Consider the following 19559-nt stretch of genomic DNA (forward strand, 5'->3'; position numbering starts at 1 on the left):
TTCTTGCCTCTTCTTTTGCTTTTCTTAGTCTTTCTTATCTTTTAGTTCCATCTCAATGTCCTAATGCATGCCCAGATGGGATAGGGTTTGGTAAACATTGTCAGGGATGGGGAATTCTAGGCCATTTCTTGCTTGTTGCATGCTGAGCCTGACTGAGTCAAAAATACATGCATTTTGCTCTTAATTTTTGTTGCCTTCTCAGTAGAGTTGTCAGAGGAACCAGGTTGAGCTGCGTGGGGCTCAGAAGTGAGAAGAAACCACTGGGGTTGGAATGTACCTCAGAAATAAAAACTGTGACATTCTAGAGAGGCAGATGCATAATGTGTGTCAGACTGTGACTCCTTAGGGTGTCCTCCCAGGTGAGGTGAGGTGGGTGAAAAAGAAGTCTGAAAACTAGCATTGGTGGTAGTTCAGGCAGGGATGTTGAGGTCTGGTGAGGAGTGAGTGACAGGTGAATGTCTTGGCTTGCAGGCAGAACATGATTTCAGAAAAGCTTGGGAACAGGCAGTCACTACCCAGGGACAGACATGCTGGCTATCAGCACCAAGCAAATCCAGGGAGAATCTCACAGACTGCAGGCTGTGAGAAAGATGAGAAGCAGCACAGTGAGACTTTTGTTCAGAAAGTGCTTAGATGTGAGGCAAGACACCATCAGGGTATTCCTGGACCGATCACTCAAAACGGAAACCAAGTAAGGGGAACTGGGTTACCAGGCAAAATTCCTTAACAAAGAGACCAGAGCTGGTTATAAAAATAGGTTATATATAAAAAAGCTGGTTATAAAAACAATGCTAGCCTACAGAAATATCAAGAATGATAGGACTTAACATTATCAAATTACTGAATTCCTAGATAGGATTCTTTAAAAATCCTAGGTATTTGATTCCAGGATCTATGACAGGGCTGAGCATGAAAGGTCATGGAGCTTAATGAGCATTTGGGCATCTGAGGAATGCAGGACAGAGAAATGCTTTAGCTTCCTTAATGTTTCCATTAAATTGTTTCTTCTTATTTTAACCAGGTGACATCTGTTATTTATGCTATTTGCATTTCTAATGCCCCTGAAGGAAATTCTCAAATGATACTTCGAGGCTGAAACTGTAATTTTGGATTTAGCGTCATAGAGGGAAAGTTTAACTTTAAACTTCAAATGTTAAGCATAGGTTAATTTATATCACGAGGCCAAAGTATCATTATTTCTTTGAGTCTGTTATTCTGTATATTAAAATTTAAATATTTTATCAAGGTTTCTATTAACAACAAAATCTGACACTGTTACTTGGATATATGACCATCGAGTGTTCTAGATTCCTAGACTGTACGGGCGCCTGGGTGGCACAGCGGTTAAGCGTCTGCCTTCGGCTCAGGGCATGATCCCAGCATTCTGGGATCGAGCCCCACATCAGGCTCCTCTGCTATGAGCCTGCTTCTTCCTCTCCCACTCCCCCTGCTTGTGTTCCCTCTCTCGCTGGCTGTCTGTCAAATTAATAAATAAAATCTTAAAAAAAAAAAAAGATTCCTAGACTATAAAAGAAAGGATTTTTAAAAAAAAAAATTGATCTATCTCTTCCACAACAGTTAATTTTTATGCTTTGTTGAATAAAAGTACAATTTTAAAAATAATACTTTTGAGAGGACATTATTCTACTAATTGCATTGTGGTATATGTGCCTGAAAGTGCGCATATCACAAATGTACAGCTCAATAAATTTCCAAAAAGCTGAGATACCCATGTAACCAGAGCTCAATGGGGAGCAGGAGAACAATACCAAACAATACTAGCCCCTAGGCTACACCATTCCTCCAAAGTGACCACTAATCTACCTTGTAGCATCATGGATTAGTCAGATTATGGATGAGTTTTTTTTTGTTGTTGTTGCTATTGTGAGATAAATCTCACAATTTCATAATCTAGATAATAATATATAATATCATCAAGAATGAATATTAAGAATAAATACGTTACTACTAAGCATAAAGAATATATTCATTATTATATTTTTATTCTATTGTATACTAATAGAATAAATATTCTTTATTAATAAATATATTCCTGGAGCCTAAATTTTCCTTTCAACATGCTTTGGAATTCATCTGTAATATTGAAAGAAGTTTATAGTTCATTTAATTCTCATCCTTGTATTTCATTTGGTGAATATGCCACAATTCACTTACCCTGATGAACATTTGGGTAATTTCTGACTTAGGGCTGTTTTGAACAGTATCGCTATAAACATTTTAGTGCATGTCTTTTGGAAAATATATGCTTGTTATTCTTGTTGGGTGGAGGGGAATTCTAGTCCGTAGGTTATGCTTGTGTTCAATTTTAGTGGAAGCTGCCAAATTAGTAGTACTTGAGGGTTTGAGTTTTTCTATGTCTTTGTCAACACTTTTTGGTTTTTCTCATTTTTGCCATTCTGGATGGAGTCTGTGTACTGATGTTTCTTTGGGTTTCAACCTTCATTTCTCTGATAACTGAAGAGCTGCACAGCTTTTTATACATTTATTGAATAGTTGGAAATGCTCTTTTAAAAACTGTTCAAGCCTTTTGTGCGTCTTTTCATTTGGTGGCCTTTTTAAAATTGATTTTGAGTTGTCTGTGTAATTTTTTAAAAAAGATTTTATTTATTTGAGGGGGGGGGGAGAGAGAGAGAGAAGCACAATTTGGGATGACAGAGAGAGAGGAAGAAGCAAACTCCCCACTGAGCCCAGAGCCTGAGAGGGGTTTGATCCCACCACCCAGGGATCATGAACTGAGCTGAAGGCAGATACTTAACTGACTGAGCCACCCAGGTGCCCCAGTTTTTTATGTAATTTTATACAAGTCCTTCATTGAATATATGTGCATAAATATCTTCTCGCACTCTCTGGGTTTGCCTTTTTTATCCTTAATCATTTCTTTTAATAAGCAGATAATAATTTTAACATAATTAAAACTATCAGTTTTTCTTTTCGGTATTTTTAATGTGCTGTTTAGGAAAGGTTACAAAGATGTTCCCTGTTTTTTTTTTTTTGTTGTTGTTGTTGTTTTTTCTAAATGTTTCATTGCTTTACTTTCCACATTGCATCTAAAAACAATGTAGAATTGACTTTTTGTTTATGGTATAAGGTAGAAAGTCAAGATACTTCCACACCCCTCATATGGATATTGTCCCACAACTACTTATTAATGACACCATATTTGGCATGCCTGGGTGGCTCAGTCACTTAAGTGTCTGCCTTTGGCTCAGGTTGTGATCCCAGGGTCCTGGGATCAAGTTCCTCATCGGGATCCTTGCTCAGTGGGGAGCCTGCTTCTCCCTCTGCCTCCCTCTTTCTCTCTCTCAATCTGTGTCTCATGAATAAATAAATAAAATCTTTAAAAAAAAAAGACACCATATTTGCTTCACTGCATTGCAATGATGTATTTTGACTTGGCATTATTAGGGGAATTTTCACACACAAAAAATATTCATGGCCCATGCCATTACTTTTCTCATTGATACTTAAGCTTTTTTTTGATTTATCCTAAATTTTAGATTGCAACTCTTAGCTACAATGTCTTAAAATTTCAGAGCTACGGTGTCAAAGCTTTGCTGGATTGCTTATCATTTAGAAGCCAAACATCCTTTCTTTGGCAGACAGAGGTAATCTATTTCCTTAACACTACTCTTCAGTCAATTAAAGGAAGACTCTTGCCTTCCTTTCCTTTTTTTTTTTAATGATTTTTTATTATATTATGTTAGTCACCATACAGTACATCCCCGGTTTCCGATGTAAAGTTCGATGATTCATTAGTTGCGTATAACACCCAGTGCACCATGCAATACGTGCCCTCCTTACTACCCATCACCAGTCTATCCCATTCCCCCACCCCCCTCCCCTCTGAGGCCCTCAGTTTGTTTCTCATAGTCCATAGTCTCTAATGCTTTGCCTTCCTTTCCTAACTCACAGAATAGCTGCTTCTTTTACCTGAAGCAGAAAAAAATAAATAAATATGTAAATATCATTATTCGGCTCTTGAAAATGGAAAAACGTAATTTCTGTTTTTCCCATCAGAAGGAGAAAGTCTTGTTTTTTTTGTTTGTTTTTTTGTTTTTTTTTGTTTTTAGTACCTTCTCCCTCAGTTATCTTTACTGGGTACTTTAGCCTAAGAATGTATGTGTGCATAGCATAGACACACACACACACATACATATGCAAAGGATGTGCTTAGTTTTATAACAGTCTTGGATGGAATTGGACTGGTGTCTTTAGGCCACTACCCTTCAGACACATTTCTTTTGTAAAAGACTGCTTTCTTGTAATGGAGAAAATATTTTGGAAAAAAATTCAAAATGTTTTAAAAGATAAATATAAAATCTTTTGTTCCTTTGTCTGAAAATTTTACTTAATTCAACAGATATATAGTGACTGAAATTTACTCTATATTCTAAACATCATGATAATCCATCTCTCTCTATACATATATACTTACAATCATGCACAAATATATTCACACATCAGCACATACAAAAGACATTTTTATTCAAGGAGCCTGTAATCAAAATGTATGTCTGTGCATACATTTATATATAATTTCTATACATGCATATTATTTTGTAAGTATTGATATATCTTTAGAATTTTTTGAATGTCTTAAACTCTAAGTTCCTAAAGAAATCCAACTTTAAAATAGTTCTCTTTGCACATATACCACCACACCAATATATGTGATGATTTTTTATGTCAGTTCTTGAGTTTAAGCCTCAAGATGAAGATATATAACTGAGTCAATAAAACATTTTTTTCTCTCATGCTGGATTGTAATAATTTAATCTCAAAAATAGCATACATTAAGCCAACTTTAATCTTAAGTCATATTTCAGTATATGATCTAAAATTTAAATTCATAAGCAGTAATGCAACTTTAAAACAATATATTTGGCACAGAGTTATTGTAATAGGCTCCTCGTACAGTTGATAACATTAGATCATGGGGAAGTCAAATTACCCTTAGTAAAAACTGAGGCATCATTTGTTAAATGAAACCTCTTCTCTGTGCTGAAAATTCACAAAAGGAAAATGAAGTGTATGAAGAAGACCGATTGGCAGCAACCTGGACTGTCAGTGGAAATAAAGACCTTAAGATTCTGAAGGCACAAATCCAATAGCTTCAGTTGTTTAAGTCTAGAAAGCACCAAATGAGAAAGTTGACTGTGATTTTGTCTCAGAGAATGAGAACATTTAGAGATCCAGGGACCGCAGTCAGCTGAGCAGGAGGAATATCGTGTGGTCTATAGGAACGGTCAGTAAGCAATATTTTATGGAGTTGATCTCACAAATACTAGGATTGATCAAGTGTGTGAAACACTTTGGTGTTACTCCTGGGATTGTTAGCAGTCACCTGCAATTTACAATGGATTTATACAGGGGGGTATAAAAAAGACATAAATGCTATGAGCGCTTATATAATACAGCTTTCACTGCTAACATGACAATTGAATCAGACAATGAGCAAAACTCTTTTGGCTTGGGCTAGTTATCTGGCTAATAAATTCTGGTCAATCTGAAGTAGCAGCCTTATACTTACAAAGGGTCTATGTCTCCTAGGGTCTCCTAGGCATATTGGTTTTTACTGAGGCAGGGGCAGGGAAATTTCCAGCTTTCCCAGAGTATTACCTCACAGCCTGGGAAAACCTGACATCTCTCTTGTTAAGTGATATATTTTTGTGTCACTCTCTCCAGTTTAGGAATTAAGATCTATCCTATGTGTTCTCAGTTCCATATTTATTGGAAGATCTTACCAGGACATCAAAGGGGCTTTGCCTAGGAGCCATGTGGCTTAAAGAAAAAAAAAAAAAAGAAAGATTTTTAGCAGAGTATCCCAAATTTCATTTGCTTGCAGATCTTACGGCTTTTTGTTCACATTTAAGATGATTATAAAACATGTTGTTAGGCCATCAGTAGAAGTGAGGTCAATGAGATAAAGTCATGTGTCTCAGAGAAACATTTTGGGGAAGGAATATGCTATTGTTCTTTCTTTTTATAATAGTATTTTGAATCATTTTTTAATTTTTAATTCATAAAGTAACCCGCATGTTAAAAATGATTTTTAAGGCATAATGCAAAGATGATTGAGTATAATTTGAGACCAGAGTAGAATGATATGAATGTTTTTCCCTGTTTATTCCTTATGGACTTTTATATAATTCATTGGCTTGTATATGGTGAATTATGATCCGCTTCCTTCTCTGTGATTTCATGAGATAGAGAAAGCTTCCCATCAAGAGCACCTAGGAAAAGCTTCCATGAGTTTTAGTTTAGCTGACACTCAAATTTAATTTTGGAATTTTCTTTTTTCCTCAGGGAAACAGCATCATAGTTACAGAAAACACAGAATGGGAGGTAAAATGAACCATTTATGTGATCCCTAATGGTTTTCTGCAAAGTAAGCCATCTTTCACACACTTGAGTCCTCTGTAAGTTCTTTCTTTCTATGGAAAATTTCATGATCATAGAACAATTTTTAGAATAGCCAACTTGAACAAATGCTTTCTAACACAAAAATCCATTTGACCAAAAACAGTGCTGCTAGAAATAAATCACACCATCGTGTTTCCATTTGTCTTTGGAGAACTGAGTGAATAATCAGTAGGCCCACCTGGAACTCAGTTTTAGTTGAGGGACTCTAGAACATCTGTTTATTCAGCAGGTGAGAGAACTAAGAAATTCATTATGGGAAGTAAGTTTTTTGCTAGAAAAACCTACACTTAAGTGAACAATTGATATGAGGGGACATGGGAGATTGTGGTTTTGTTTTTTTTAATTTTTTTAAAACATATTTATTTGAGAGAGAGACAGAATGAGCATGAGTGGGTGTTTGAGGGGGAGAGAGAGAGGGAGAAGCAGACTCCCCTCTGAGCAGGGAGTCCTACACGGGGCTCAATCCTAGGACACTTAGATCATGACTTAAGCTGAAAGCAGATACTTAACCAACTGAGCCACCCAGATGCCCCAAGATTGTGGTTTAAAAAAAAAGTTTTAAAAAGAAGGGAATTGAATTTATTTTTTTCCATTTTTGTTGAGATATAATTGGCATATAATATTGTAGTAAAGTTATACATATAGCAAATCGTTATGTTGTACATATTGCTAAATGATTACCACAGTAACTTTTGTTAACTGACATCACCTCACATAGCTGTAATTTTTTTCTGTACGGAGAACTTTTAAGATCCAATCTTAGAAACTTTCAAATACACAGTACAGTACTGTTATGATAGTCACAATGGCATACCATTATATCCCCAGAATTTATTTATCTGATAACTGGATTTTTTGCCTTTTGACAACCTTCACCCGTTTCCCCCTCCCCCACCCCTTGCCTCTGGCAACCACCAATATGTTCTGTTTCTATGAGTATAGTTTTTGAGATTGCTCATATAAGTGAGATCATACAGAATTTGTTTTTTTCTCGCTAACTTATTTCACTTACCATAATGCTCCCAAGGTCCATCCATGTTGCAAATGACAGGATTCCTTTTCTTAATGGCTGAATAATATTCTGTTGTATTAATATGCCACATTTTCTTTATCCATTCATCTGTGTACTTAGGTTGACAGGTAAGTTGTCTCCATGTCTTGACTATTGCAAATAATTCTGCAATGAACATGGGGGAGCAGAAGTCTCTTTGACATAGTGTTTTTGTTTATAGTAAAAGGATAGTATATATCCTTTGGACATATACTCAGAAGTGGAATTGCTGGATCATATGGTAGTTCTATTTTCAATTTCAAGGAACCTCCATAGTGTTTTTCGTACTGGCTGTATCAATTTACATTTCCATCAGTGGTCCACAAAGTTTTCCATTTCTCCACATCCTAACACTTATCTCTTGTCTTTGTGATGGCAGCCATTCTTACAGGTGTGAGCTAGTATGTTATTACGGTTTTGAATTGCATTTCTTTGGTGATTGGTGATGCTGAACACGTTTTCATGTACCTGTTTTTCATTTTTGTGTCATCTTTGGAGAACTGTCCATTAGGTTCTTCTGCTCATTTTTTAAATTGGATTGGTTTTATTTTTTTTCTATTGAGTTGTAGGAGTTCCTAGTATATTTTGGATAATAACCCCTGATTAGAAATATGATTTGCAAATATTTTTCCCACTCCAAAGATTACTTTTTCATTGTGTTGGTGGTTTTCTTCACTGTGTAGAAGCTTTTTAGTTTGATCTCCCATATGTTTATTTTTGCTTTTATTATCTTTGCTTTTGGTATTGAATCAAAAAAAAAAAAAAAAACCCAAGTCATTGCCAAGACCAATATCAAGGAACTTACCCCCTATATTTTCTTCAAGAGTTTTGTGGTTTCTGCTCTTATATTTAAGTTTTTAATTTATTTTAAGTTGATTTTTGTGAATGGTATAAGATAGGGGTTCAGTTTCATTTTTTTGCATGTGGTTGTCCAGTTTTCCCAACACCATTTATTGAAGAGACTATCTTTTCTCCATTATATATTCTTGGCCCCTTTGTCAAAAATTAATTGATCATATATGTGTGGGTTTATCTCTATTGTATTCTGATCTATGTTTTTATGCTCAGATCATACTATTTTGATTACTATGGCTTTGTAATATAGTTTGAAATCAGGATGTGTGATGCCTCCAGCTTTGTTTTTTTTTTCTAGAATGCCTTGCTATTTGAGGTGTTTTGTGCTTCCATGAAAGTTTTAAGATCATTTCTTCTATTTCTGTGAAAAATGCCACTGCAATTTTGATAGATATTTCATTGAATCTGTAGATTGCTTTTGTTAGTATGTACATTTTGATAATACTATTTTTTTCCAGTCCATGAACAAGAACTACCTTTCCATTTATTTATGTTGTCTTCAATTTCTTTTACTAATGTCTTATAGTTTTTAGTGAACAGATCTTTTACTTCCTTGGTTAAATTTACTTCTAGATATTTTGTTCTTTTTGATGCATATATTAGTGGAATTATTTCTTCTCTTTCTGATAGTTTTTTGTTGGTGTTACATAAACTGGTTTTTGTATGTTGATTTTGTATCCTGCAAATTTTGGACTTTATTTGTTGCAACAGGTTTTTTGTAGAGTCCTTAAGGTTTTCTATCAATAGTATCATGTTATCTGCAAATAGAGATAGTTTACTTCTTCCTTTCCAATCTGGATGACTTTTGTTTCTTTTTCTTGGCTAATTGCTCTGCCTAGGAATTACAGTACTATGCTGAATAAAGTGGTGACAGTACCATCCTTGTTTTGTTCCTGTTCTTAGAAGAAAAGCCTTCAACATTTCATCATTGAGAATGATGTTGGCTGTGGGCTTGCCATATATGGCCTGTATTACATTAAGGTATATTCCCTCTATACTACTTTGTTGAGAGTTTTTATAGTGAATGGATGTTGAATTTTGTTAAATACTTATTCCTCATCTACTGAGATGATCATATGATAGTTATCTTTTATTTTCCTATTGTGATATCTCACACTGACTGATTTGCAGATGTTTAACCATTCTTGCATTTTGGAATAAATCCCATTTGGTCAGGGCATATGATCCTTTTGATGTGTTATTGAATTCAATTTGCTAATATTTTGTTGGGGATTCTGCATCTATGTTCATCAGGGGTCTTGGCCTGTAATTTTCTTTTCTTGCGGTGTCCTTGTTTGGTTTGGTAGCCATGTAGGTATTTGTTGCTATGAACTTTCCTCTTAGAACTTTTTGGTGGATCCTATGAATTTTGGTATGCTGTGTTTCCATTTTCAGTTGTCTAAAGATTTTTTTTCCCTCTTTTGATTTCCTTTTTTGACGTATTCGTTGTTCTATAGCATGTTGTTTAGTCCTGTGTAAACTAGCATGTTTCTTCTCAACTTTGGCTTAATTCTTAAACACATTTCATGTTTTAATGTCACAATTTATATCTTTTTATTTGTGAATCCATTAACAAATTATTGTAGTTATAGTTATTTATAATACTTTTGTCTTTTAACCTTTTACTAGATTTATAATTGATTTACCCACCATCATTACATTGGAGTTTTTTTTTAAGTCAATTACAAATTTACATATGCCAGAGATTTATACTTTCACATGTTTTCCTGCTACTACTTACCCTCCTTTTGTTTCAGCTTAAAGACGTCCCTTTAGTATTTCTTGTAAGGCTGGTCCAGTGGTGATGAACTCCTTCAGCTTTTGCTTGTCCTGACAACTTTTTATTCCTCTTCTCTTTCAATTATGTAGGACAGTTTTGCTGGGTAGAGTCTTTTTGGTTGCTAGATTTTTTTTCCTGCTCTTTGAATATATTGTGCCATTTTCTTCTGGCCTGCAAAATTTCTGCTTAAAATTTGCTGATTATCTTTTTTGGTTGTTTGTTTGTTTTTGTATATAAAAAGTTCCTTTTCTGTTGCTGCTTTTAAGATTCTCTCCTTGTCTTTAACTTTTGAGAATCATAGTGTGTTTTGGTGTGGTTCTTTTTGGATTTTTGTTTAGAATTCTGGGATCCCTCAATCTGGATGTCTGTTCCCCCCCATGTTACGGAAGTTTTCAGCTGTTATTTCTTTGGATAAGCTATCTGCCCCTTTCTTTCTGTTTTCTACTGTGACCCCTATGACACAAATATTGGTCCACTTGATGTTGTACCATATCTTTTGTAAGCCATCTTCTCACTTTTTTTTCTTTTTTGCTCCTCTGGATAAATTCCACTGCCCTGTTTGCTTTCACTAATCCTTTTTTCTACTTGACCTAATCAATTATTGAACTCCTCTATTGAATTTTTCAATTCAGTTATTGTTTTCTTTAGCTCTGTTATTTTGTTTGGTACATTCTTATATTTTCTATCTGTTGAAATATTCATTTTTTCATGCATTGTTTTCCTGATTTCAGTGAGCTTCCTTTATGATCATTACTTACAACTCTTTATCAAGTAAATTACTTATCTCCATTTAATTAAGGTCCATTTCTAGCGTTTTATTTTGTTCTTTTGTTTGGAACACATTCCTCTGTTTCTTGATCTTATTTGAGTCTCTGTGATGGTTTCTGCACCTTAGATAAAATAGTCACCTCTCCCAGTCTTAACAGAGTGGTTTTGTGTAAGAGATGAAAGTTTTAGCCCAGTTCGAGCTCTTGGTGGTCTCTCAAACTTTTGTGATTGTCCAAGCTGCCTTTGTTCTTAGTGGCTGTCAGTAGTTGGGGGTGTGCCAAGACCTATCAGTGTCTCTCAGTGGGCAATATCTCAGTAAGCACCTAGGTGTAGGGTGACTGGAAGCTGGACCCTCAGGCAGCAGCTTTTAAACTATGCAAATAGGACTGTTTCAGGGAAAGACTGGAAGATGGGCCTTCCTGTCTGCCCACTATGTACTGAGCTCTGGGGAGATAGCTAGTTAAGAACTCTTTCATTTGCTACAGTTGTGTGGGACCTATGAATGCAAGCCCTGCTGATTATCAGAGCCAGGCATTCAAGGGTATGTCCCCTGGTGGCAGCTGTAATAACTGGGGTGCCAGATGTGTGTATAAGCTCCCTCTAGAGAGACACTGGTGTCCTGTTGTGGGCCAGAGAAAGAACATGGAGATGGTGCCCCCTGGGCTCCCCAGTTCCTGGGTGGGGGGATCACAGCCTCTAGAAGTGTTAAATTCAAAGCCTGACCTTCAGGCAGCAGCTTTTGAAGTTTGCATATAGGCCTCTTTCAGGGAAAGACTGGGAGATGGATGTTTCTATCTGTTCTCTCTGTGCTGTGTCCTGGGAAAATAGACTGAGTGAAGTCTTGCAAACTCAGCAAGAACTGTTACTTTGTTTGCTATGCTCTTGTGGGTCTCATTGATGCAAGCCCTGTTGTCTTTCAGTCCTAGGTGTTCTAGGTACCCATCCTTCAAGTAGAAGTTTTGAAAGTTGGGGCATCAGATGTTGGGTCCAAACCCTTAATTCCTCAGGGAGAAGCTGAAGAGTTGGAAGTTTCCTCCTGATTGCATGTTGCTGTGCAATATGGATGGGTTTGATGATGAGAGTGTTTCAGCCTCTTTTGCCCTTTTCCATGTGGATAGTGTTTATCCAAATGTATGAATCTCTTAGCTAGTTTCTGGGTTTCTTTCAGAGAGAATTGTTCCATGTGTAGATTTGGTGGTGGGAGGTAAGTTCAGGAGCCTCCTATGGCACCATCTGGGACTAGAACTCTGAAAACTTATGAAAATCAAAGAAAGCAGTTTTATTGAATCTATAAGAGAAATAAAACTGGAAATATAACCTTTCAGTAAAAATCCTTTTAAAATTAAATCCAATGTATACACTTTTTGTGACAAATGCTTAAAAAAGAACAACTATGGGCACAGAACTATTCATAGAAGGACTAACAGTATAATACAGTAGTACATTGGAGTAGTAATAGCAGTTACAGCAGGATACACTCCGATCATCCCTGCTTAGGTACATAGTTGTGTATAAAGGAATTATTTTAGTTATCATTTTTTTCTTGAATATTAGATATTGATGTTCATGTGTAAAATTCCTATTCATCCTCCAAAGCTAATTCCAAAGGAAACTTCTAGGTTTCCTCTACTGCCTTCATTTATCTAATCTAGATCCTCCTCTCTTAAAGCTCCTTATGTATTTCTATAATAGTATTAGACTTTTTGTGTAAAAGATAATTGATCATATGTTTTTGTCTTCATATCTTATGTTTATGACACATTATGAGATGTCCTCATGCTTTGTATCTTCATTCAGTATTTAGACATTGTATAAGACATTGATTTGCCCAATAAATGTTTATTGTATTACTTAATCTTTTGGGAAAGGACTCTTCTTTAGAGTGGCATTTAATTTTTTTAAAAGATTTATTTATTAGAGAGAGAGACAGATTGGGAGAGCGGCAGAGGGAGAGAATCTTCAAGCAGACTCCCCACGGAACTCAGGGTCTGATGGGGGGACCTGGTTCTATGGCCTAGAGATCATGACCTGAGCTGAAATCAGAAGTCGGATGCTTAACCGACTCAGTCACCCAGGCACCTAGAGGGGCACTTGATTTTTCTTTGTTTTTTTTTTTTTTTTTTTTTTTAGTTAGCCATTTAATCAATGAATAAATATAAAGTACCCAGAATTTTAAGGCACTCTGCTACTGATGTGTTCACCATTGGTATCTTTTTTTTTTTTTTAAGATTTTATTTATTTGAGAGAGAGCACGTGTGTGCACGAGTTGGGGAGAGGGGCAGAGAGAGAAGTAAACTCCCCAATGTGGAGCTTGATCCCAAGACCCTGAGATCATGGCCTGAGCTGAAAGCAGCTGCTTAATAAACTGAGCCACCCAGGCACCCATCACATCAGTATCTCTGATTTTTTTTCTCATCTATTTATTTTTTTCTGCCATGGTTCTTTTATTGGCAAACACTGAGCTGCTCATTTTTACTTTGTCTTTTTTCATACTCTCTCTACAAGTTTGCATAAAATAGATATCTCCAAAAGGAAAATAAAAGTCGATACTTCTTTTCAAAAATAAGTATTAGTACCTAGATTTTCTTACTGTTATCGTGTGTGTGTGTGTGTGTGTGTATGTGTGTGTGTGTGTGTGTCTGTTTAGCTATTTTATCATTCTGATTCTGGTGGTTCTTTGGATATGAGAGAAGGTTGGTGTGTAAGAAAAAAAAGATACATAGCCATTAATTAATTTATTAATTCATTTATTTAATAAAGATGTGTTGATGCCTTGTTATTTGTAAGAGACTCTAAGCATGCAAAAGGCCTGGGTTGTGAACTCAGGGATCACTGATTCCTTGCCTCTCCCTTTTTTTGCAGTAGTGGAATATACAGTAATTCTGGTTACTTTTATTTCTCTTCTCATTCCTTTGGCCTTCACTGATCTCTTCCTAAATAAGAGTTATTCAGATTTTAGTGTTTCTAAAAATGAGTTCTGGAAGGAACTTTTAGTCTTCTTTTCAGTTGTCACTTAAAAGGCAAAGCTTCCAATTCCTGTAAGAAGGAAGTTTATATTCTATGTACCTTTTAGCATCTGTAATCTATTTGTAGTGAACCCCTAGAACATCTGGGAAAGTAGTCAAAGTTTCCTATTTTGCCAAAATATTTCCAATTTCACTGTATGCTTATCATGTAATAGAAAATCAGCCTTTTTTCAGTTTAGTCAAGAGAATATTTGTAGTTCCTAAGCCATTAATTGCATTCAATTTTCACTTGGCTTGATTAATGTTCTATATTGATGACCATTTCAGGAGTAAATACTGACTTGCTTAGTTTGGCACATAGTGATTTCTAAGGGACTTTATTTATCCATGTAAGTAATTATGCTGTTATATAGGTTATTGGATTTTGAATTATTTGAGTACCTGTGCAGAATGTTTTTAAATTAGTCTATTAGAATTGATTATAACTTAGTAATAGTGAAACTCTGGTTATACAGACATTCAGTAACTTCAGGTACCAAAAACCATTTAAAGTTTTTGGCTAAAAAGAAATAGATTTATCCCATTTAAAGAAATCAAAATCTTACTTTAAGAATTAAAATTCTATTAAAATATTCTTAGCAGTCACTTTTTACCATTTTAATTACTTTAAAATTTATACGCATATTGTTGTATCTTTAGAAATTACATCAGTAGAATTGCTATCTTTGATAACAGGATCAATAATTCACTCACTGTTCTTTAAATGAGTCAGATTAGCTCTACATATTCTTGAAATAAAGAATAATGGACTGGAAAAGTAAACATCCATTTCCTAAGTACTAATATATTTGAGAGTATACGGTGCTTTTAGCTTTTTAGATGCTATGTTGTAACTTTACTGGTTATAAATTTGTAAGTGCAGAATACCTTTATTGAATATGAAAATAAATATTATATTTTTAAGATTATTCATTTCTTCTACCTCACAATTATTAGGCATATACTATATGCCAGGCATAGTACTAGGTACTGGAGATAATACGGTAAAAACAGACATGGTTTCTGTGTTCATGTTACTTAAAGCCTGATGAGCAAAACAGATATTGATCAAATAATCACCCATATAATTGTAAAATTACAGCTGTGACACCTGTTATAAAGGGAGTGTGCATGAGTGTCCACAGTAGAGAGATTTAACTGAATATGGAGGTTTCCATGGTCTGAACGTTTGTGTTCCCTCAAAATTCATATGTTGAAAACGAATCCCCAGGAGGATGATAATTTTGAGGTGGGGCCTTTAGGAGGTGGTTAGGTCATGAGGTTGGAACTCTCATAAAGGGGGATTAGTGCCCTTACAAAAGAGGCCCCAAAGAGCTCCCCTGCCCTTTTGCTTTGTGAGAACACAGTGAGAAGGTGGGTGTTAATGAGGGGGCAGGCTCTCACAGGTGGTGAATATGCCCGTGCCATGAAGTTGGACTTCCCAGCTTCCAGAACTGTGAGAAATAAGTGTTCGTTGTTTAAAGCCTCCCAGTTTATGGTATTTTTGTTATAGCAGCTTCAATGGATTAAAAAGTCAGGGAATGCTTCTAAAAGGAAGCATTACTTACACGGAGATTCCAAGAAGTAATAGGCTTTATGTGATGAGGAAGGTAGAAGGAGGGCTGAAGACTGAGAGATAGATGCTGCCAAGTGTGTGATAAGAATCATGGGAATGTGTGTGATAAGAATCATGGGAATGAGTGTCCTTGCAACAGCAATCAGACGACAAAAAGGGATCAAAGGTATTCAAATCGGCAAAGAAGAAGTCAAAATGTCTCTCTTCGCAGATGACATGATACTCTATATGGAAAACCCAAAAGAAGCCACTCCCAAACTATTAGAAGTTATAGAGCAATTCAGTAACGTGACGGGATACAAAATCAATGCTCAGAAATCAGTTGCATTTCTATACACGAATAATGAGACCGAAGAAAGAGAAATTAGGGAATCCATCCCATTTACAATAGCACCAAAAACCATACGTTACCTTGGAATTAACTTAACCGGAGACGTAAAGGACCTTTATTCTAGAAACTATAAATCACTCTTGAAAGACATTGAGGAAGACATAAAAAGATGGAAAGATATTCCATGCTCATGGATCAGAAGAATTAACATAGTTAAAATGTCCATGCTACCCAGAGCAATCTACACTTTCAGTGCTATCCCAATCAAAATACCAATGACATTTTTCAAAGAACTGGAACAAATAGTCCTTAAATTTGTATGGAACCAGAAAAGGCCCCGAATCGCCAAGGAACTGTTGAAAAGGAAAAACAAAGCTGGGGGCATCACAATGCCGGATTTCGAGCTGTACTACAAAGCTGTGATCACAAAGACAGCATGGTACTGGCACAAAAACAGACACATAGACCAATGGAACAGAATAGAGAACCCAGAAATGGACCCTCAGCTCTTTGGGCAACTAATATTTGATAAAGCAGGAAAAAACATCCGGTGGGAAAAAGACAGTCTCTTCAATAAATGGTGCTGGGAAAATTGGACAGCTACATGCAAAAGAATGAAACTTGACCACTATCTCACACCATACACAAAAATAAACTCCAAATGGATGAAAGACCTCGATGGGAGACAGGAATCCATCAAAATTCTAGAGGAGAACATAGGCAGCAACCTCTACGACATCGGCCAAAGCAACCTTTTTCATGACACATCCCCAAAGGCAAGAGAAACAAAAGATAAAATGAATTTATGGGACTTCATCAAGATTAAAAGTTTCTGCACAGCCAAGGAAACAGTCAGAAAAACTAAGAGGCAGCCCACGGAATGGGAGAAGATATTTGCAAATGACACTACAGATAAAGGACTGGTATCGAAGATCTACAAAGAACTTCTCAAACTCAATACACGAGAAACAAATAAACAAATCAAAAAATGGGCAGAAGATATGAACAGACACTTTTCCAATGAAGACATACGAATGGCTAACAGACACATGAAAAAATGTTCAAAATCATTAGCCATCAAGGAAATTCAAATCAAAACCACACTGAGATACCACCTTACGCCAGTTAGAATGGCAAAAATAGACAAGGCAAGAGACAACAATTGTTGGAGAGGATGTGGAGAAAGGGGATCCCTCCTACATTGTTGGTGGCAATGCAAGTTGGTACAGCCACTCTGGAAAACAGTGTGGAGGTCCCTTAAAAAGTTAAAAATTGAGCTACCCTATGATCCAGCCATTGCACTACTGGGTGTTTACCCCAAAGATACAGACGTAGTAAAGAGAAGGGCCATATGCACCCCAATGTTCATAGCAGCAATGTCCACAATAGCTAAATCGTGGAAGGAGCCGAGATGCCCTTCAACAGATGACTGGATTAAGAAGTTGTGGTCCATACATACAATGGAATATTACTCAGATATCAGAAAGAACGAGTTCTCAACATTTGCTACAACATGGACGGCACTGGAGGAGATAATGCTAAGTGAAATAAGTCAAGCAGAGAAAGACAATTATCATATGATTTCTCTCATCTATGGAACATAAGAACTAGGATGATCAGTAGGGGAAGAAAGGGATAAAGAAAGGGGGGGTAATCAGAAGGGGGAATGAAACATGAGAGACTATGGACTATGAGAAACAAACTGAGGGCCTCAGAGGGGAGGGGGGTGGGGGAATGGGATAGACTGGTGATGGGTAGTAAGGAGGGCACATATTGCATGGTGCACTGGGTGTTATACGCAACTAATGAATCATCGAGCCTTACATCGGAAACCGGGGATGTACTGTATGGTGACTAACATAATATAATAAAAAATCATTAAAAAAAAAACTATAGAAAAAAAAGAATCATGGGAATGAAATTATAATTGTTTATTCATGAAGCACATGAAATTACTGAGATTTGACCATTTCATATTTGACCTAATGTTAGTGTAACAAGTATGGAAGAATTAACAATACAAAGGATCACATATCACATATCCATATCGATATTTAGGCTACTATAAATTATACTGCAATAAAAATAGAGGTGCATATGTCTTTTCAAATTAGTGTTTGTAATCTTTGAGTAAATACCTGGAAGTAGAATTGCTGAACCAAATGGCATTTCTATTTTTAAAGATTTTATTTATTTATCTATTTGAGAGGGGGAGGGGCTAAGGGAGAGGGGAAAGGAGAGAATCTCAAGCAGACTCCCCATTGAGTGTGGAGCCCGATGTGGGGCTCAATTCCATCACACTGAGATCATGTCCTGAGCTTGAAACCAAGAGTCAGACGCCCAACCAACTGAGCCACCCAGACACCCCTAGATGTTCTTTTTAATTACAGAACCAACCAACCAAAAATTGCCTCAACTACTCAAGGTGAGCATAGTTCAGATCTAAGCAGAAGAACCTTGCAAAATTGTAACTACAAAATTCGTAAAAGTTGGAAAGTGAAAGTAGAAAGTTAAATGTTGCAATTAGATTTAAAAAAAAGTCACTCAGGAGGCTGGGGGATGGACTGTATAATCATGTGATTAGCTAATCCTTTCTGCCTATTGTTTCAGCAGTGTCATTTCTCTTCTCAAAAACTTTTATGGCCCTGTTGTTTTTGTTTCGGTCCTTTGCCTAATGCTTCCTGTCTCAACAACAGTTTATTTGCCATCCTTGTAAATAATTTCTACCTGGTGGAGTGAAATGGGGAGTGAATGTGAGGGTAGAGGAAATGGTGGCAGGGTGGTGGGGAAGACACGAGAGGTTTACACCCTTTTTCACACCACAGATTACTAGAAAAATTATGAATCCATGATTTAATGTGCAATGTTCCATACGAAATGTTACACTAGAATGTAACATAAAATACTATCACTGGATTTGATAAATCACTGACCCATCCTCTTGTGCAATAAGAACTCTCCCAGGAGTTGGTGGCTATTCCATTTCTTTACAATCATGTACAGAGTAGTGTCCCACAAGTTCGTGAACACTGAAGCTTCATGAAATGGGTTTAGTTTTAGCTAAATAACTTTCCACAAAATAATCGGACCCATAAGGACAGTACATATCATAGATACTCTGTACTTGGCAATTATCTGTCAATGATAGGCAATTCATAGTAATGAGGGTAACTAGTATTCAGTACAGCCAAACCAAACTTTTAGTTTGCCTTTTCTTTGCTAATTATTTGGAATTTAAAAGCCAAGTGAATGTGGAAAAAATTTTCTCTGATGTTTTATATAGTTCAGTTCTCTTGCACTCTCCCTTGGTCTCTCCTACACAGTTGACTAGGTATTAATTCCAATTACAGTAGCCATTACAATCAGATTTTGCCCACAGCACTCTACTAAATCTGTTGTAATGAAGGTTACCAATGACTAAAAGTAAACAATGAAGGTTTAACTTTTTATTAAAAATTCTAGAACTTACTATCAGACTTATCTTAGAAGTATAATATTTGCCCTGGGTGATCATACCTTGCTTTTGGAAACATTTTCTTCTACTTGACTTCCACGACACTGATTTCTCCTGGATTTCATCCTACCTTTGTTTTCTAATCTTCTTGCTTAAAGCCTTTCTTTTCTACTTCCTTTTTAAGTGATCATACTACATAGAAATCTACCAATTATTTATATGTTTATCTTCGGTGATCTTATCTTTTCCAATAAATTCAACCTCTCACTACGTGGTAACAACTCTAATAACTTGA

Source organism: Ursus americanus, chromosome 1 (genome assembly GCF_024610735.1).
Source record: "Ursus americanus isolate L20-20 chromosome 1, mUrsAme1.1.p, whole genome shotgun sequence".
Taxonomy (NCBI): domain Eukaryota; kingdom Metazoa; phylum Chordata; class Mammalia; order Carnivora; family Ursidae; genus Ursus; species Ursus americanus.